Consider the following 4,575-nt stretch of genomic DNA (forward strand, 5'->3'; position numbering starts at 1 on the left):
GGACCACTAGGCTCAGATGAATGTCACTTAAGCGTTCACTAAATGGGAATGTATCCAGTTCAATGAGAGATCCTTCTTCTGGTTCCCAAAAATAGCATCTCATTAGCTGAAGGCCTCTCTTGGTCTGCTTTACTACAAGACAAGTAGTAGTAAAACAAAAGTTTTTAAAACAAAAGGTACTTCCCTCTGTTACAGTTCTCTGTTGTATCCCGCCAGTTTTACCCCACTGATTTCAGCTGGTGTGGAGCTGAGGCAGCCTGATGGTGAGTCGGCTCCTGCATTTGCTTTATCAAACTCATTTAATGGATTTCTAGAAGTGGGAATGTCATGGTAACTGATGGGAAATGCATCAGGTAAGAAATGACAGGTTTCTGACTGATAACCAGGCACGTTAAAGATATGGGTGTTTACTGGCAGGGAGAGTTACTGGAACAAAACATTTTATGATTCATGGAAAATAAATGTAAACATAAAATTATTTTGTTTTACTTTCTCCTCTCCCGGTCACTGAGGACACCTGATTTAAAATGTTACCTACCTGCTTAGAAAACAGAAATTTTTCTGAGCAGATTCTGAGGCTGGTAACATCAAAGTCAATCCAGAGCTGTGCCCCAGCACAGTCCATGGAGTTTCTCTGCACTTACACCAGCATCATAGATGAGCTTCTAGCTCACAAGAGTAATCAAACTAATCGACATGTCTAGAATTTGAAATTTCAAATGCTTCCGCTGAATGGATCGTGAGCAGTCTACAGGCTAGGAGTTATTTGCGGAAAGTATCCAGCAGTTAATTTCAAATCCCATATACATTTGAGATGTTCATAAGCTACTTGCAGACAATTTGCAAACAGAAAAAGAGGCTAAAATTCATCAAAATAAATGATCTGCCATGAATTATTCATTTGGCTCCCATCAATCATGCCAAATGTCTGCCTTGTTGTTAGTCTCTGCAAAGAGATCAGGGATTGAATTTAGCTTAGAGACGGAAGTATGCTTTCACCCCTAGAGGAGCTTCAAAGCAGACTAACGGCATGTAGGTGATGAGAATAAGAAAGCTTTGGCGGCACAAACCGTTCCTGCTCTGTGGGTAAACAGCAGATTTTAGCCAGCAGAGCTGTCAGGCAGGCTGCTTCCACATGGACCATTTTTACAAAAAACCCCACACCCAACCACCAAAACAAACCGTGAACTTGAAGGGGAGAGGAAAAGAAAGAGTTTGGGGTGTTTACAGCAAACACCAAAAGTGTCTTTCAGCCCCATCCTGGCAGCAGGCTGAGGGTAGCTTTGCCTTCTAAGGTGGAAGGGAAGAGTATGGGTGAAGTGAAGGCTGGATCACTTAGAAATAAAAGCAGGTATCACGTCCTGAGAGAATATTTCAGATACCAGCATGGCTTCCCTTCCTTGCGTACGTAATTAATTTCTGGTCACGGGCACGCTCCCGTAACTAGCAGAAAGGGGACAGCCAGAATTAAAGAACTAAGTGCAATATCTTGGAGAGAGGGGCTGCAGTGGGAAGGCTCTGTACCACTTGGTTAATATAGTTGAAACCATATCCAGGTACAGTTTTTTGGGGGAACAAAGGTAGCTAATTATAGGGAAAGGGCCTCATTCACTGCTGTTTTGCCTAGGTTGACAGCAGAGAAATATAGCTGACAGCAAGTGCATTTTGATAAATGGCAGTGGCATAGCGCAAATAAGAGCACTAAGAGTAAATAAGCTGTCTTATGCTGGAAAAAAAGAAGCAGCTGAGTTTGATTCAAAGGCAATACATGTAAGCAGCATAAGCCCTCAGCACTCAACGGGCCCTCATACGAGGCTCTCATAACCTGGATTTAGTTGCAGCATGGACACATTATCCCTGTTTTTTCAATAAAGGCTTTGCCATGGCTGCATGCACAGTGGCAAGCCAGACCCAACTCTCCAAAGCCTCAGCCCAGTGCCTGAGGTGCTGGGTTACAGCTTTTACTGTTTTGGAAATGGAAATAAATAGGGCATAATAGCACTTAGGGAACTGAAATGCCACATAGCTGAAAGAGGGGCATCTAGCAGCAAAACTGGTAAGAACGTATGTTGAAGCAATCTCTCTGCACTTCAGTTTACATCTTACACTTTGCTGCGAGCCCTTTACTTGAGAACCACTCGGCGACATTTAATTTGGACAAGCGTACCTGTCATCTTCGGCCTGTTGCTTCTGGCGTTGGTGTAACACAGGCGGCTTGCTGGGGGTGAGCGAGGGCGGCCGGGCTCCCGGGCTGGGAGAGATGGGGCTGCTGGCAGCTGGCCGCCTCCCTGCCGGCACGTGGAGGTAAGCGCCTGGATGGTTTCTCATGCGGGTCCTGGTTTGGAAAGCACTTGTATGTCTCCAGGAGGGAGCGGCCAGGGTCTCTGAGAAAGGTCATGGGGAGGAAACGCTGATTTCTTTTTTAATAACCTCGCTTTCCTTGCAGCAGATTAGCAACAGGCTCATCAGCCAGGTAGCTGTAATGAGTTCATTTCCCCTCTGCTTTAAGCTTTTATTTCAGTCTATTTGACCTAAAAATTAATCCTAATTTACCACATACAAAGTAACATGTTTTATTTTACGGCATATCATATGCACGCAGCTTCGAGGTCTTGCCAAGCTCGTGTCGGCAAGCTAAGGGGAGGGCTCAGCAGGCCGCTGGTGAGCTGATGGCACCGGTGTGGTGAGAGGGGAGGCAGCTCGTGTCTGTAACAGGGCTGCCTTGTGTGCCTGTCCCTGCCTGCCCCGGCACGCCACCCCTTTCCAGAAAGGCCTTCGGCCCCAGAGGCAGGGTGCAGGCAGCGGCCTGGCTGAGACGGGGGCAGCAAGAGAAGCAGAGGAGCAAACCCCATTACACAACTCAGCCGGGGATTCAGCGTGTGTCTAACATGCCCAGTTTTTAAGACTGCCAAAAACTGTGCAGGAAGGGAGCATTCCAGTCAGCATGGCTGGATCAAGCTGCAGGCCCGATCTATGTGTGAGGAGACTTGTTTCCCTTGCCTGCCTCTGCAGCAGACCTGCGGTGAAGGCATCAATGGAGCAGACGCCATTACATGAGATGCGCAGGACCTGCCAAGCCAAGTCCAGACCTCACTCTTGTCTGTTCCTACGGCCACCTCAGTGCCTCGTCTGCCTGTGAAACCCCACCACAAGCATCACTGCCTTCCCACAACGTCCCCAGTTCAGCACAGGCAAACCCCATCCTGTGCCCTGCCTCCTCTTAAGGTCTGTGCTTCAAAAGGCTTCTGAAAGGGGATACGGCAGTTCTTTCCCTCTCCTTGGTCCAGCTGACAAGGGGATACAGCAGTTCTTTCCCTTTCCTTGGTCCAGCTGACACCTTTCCAGGTCCCCTTCCCAGAATCACACCTTCCTGCCAAAAATCTGTCATCAACCAGGAGGCCTCCGGTTAGTCCTGAGAGGGGCTCAGATCCCACTCAGAGGCTGGCCCTTGTCTTGTGCGGTGGATGGAGTCGGTGGGGACGGAGGGCAGACAGGCCTGATTGAAGCTACCATGTCGACACTCGCAGTACCCCTGTGTGTTGGGGGGCCGTGGGGGCCTCCAGGGCTGTGCTGGGGGGAAGCAGGAGCAGGGCAGGGTGGCTTTTCTCGGCAAGAATGGGCTGCTCAGCTCTCTGGGGCCTCCTGTGTTGGGCAGCCATGCGCTGGCAGAGAGGGACAGCCCCACCGCCTGAGTGGTGCTCCCTGGCTGCGGCTGCTGAGGGGGGACGCTGCCCCCCACAGAAGGTCCCCATGCTGAAACCTGGGGCAGTGCGCTCATGTTGCAACTGGTGATGAAGGGGTGGGGGGTGCTGGAGGCTCAATGCTGCTAAATTGCTTTGCCATTAGTGACACAGACTCTTTTACCTCATGTTTCATTTTAAATACATTTGCTTGCAGACAGCAGTTTTGCAGTCTTACTTACATTGCCATAGAAACAATCTTTCGCATTCCTCTATTTGTTGTGCATTTTTGTTAAAGGCTCTTTCTTCTTTACTTATCCACTCCATCTTTTCATTTGCTGCCACTCTCTTCATTATGTCCTTCCAATTCCCTTGCCTTCTAGCTTGCTATGCTACAGCTAAATTTTTTTTTTTTTTGGTAAAGATACCCAGCTCACAGCCTCTACCTCTATAATTGTCAAAATCTGCCGGTGATATGCCACACGGATAAGGAAATTGGGCTAAATGTGTGTGAGCATGCATGTGCCTATACCTACAAGTCCTGGGATGAGGAGAAGGAGATGGGAAGAAGTGTGATAATCTCGGATCAGACTGGTTGCCCTTGACAGTAATGAAACCAATTTTAACTTCTGCTTTGTGACCGGGCAATGAAGCTGCCCATCAGATAAGGGGCTGTGGGACTCCAAGGGATTCCTTGCCTGCTTCATTTATGCTGGGAAGGAACGCTGCTTAAAACTTTTGTGCTCCACATAATTATAAGACGACAAAAATCTTCTTGAGCATGCTGATTAAACAGAGAGATTTTTATGATGAATCACTCTCCCTAGTGGATTGTGTTTGATTGTTTGTTTTAGAAGAGAAAAGGAAGGAAAAGGAAGATGTTTGGGGTTTTTCT

The sequence above is a fragment of the Phaethon lepturus genome, unplaced genomic scaffold (assembly GCF_000687285.1).
Source record: "Phaethon lepturus isolate BGI_N335 unplaced genomic scaffold, ASM68728v1 scaffold15006, whole genome shotgun sequence".
Classification (NCBI taxonomy): domain Eukaryota; kingdom Metazoa; phylum Chordata; class Aves; order Phaethontiformes; family Phaethontidae; genus Phaethon; species Phaethon lepturus.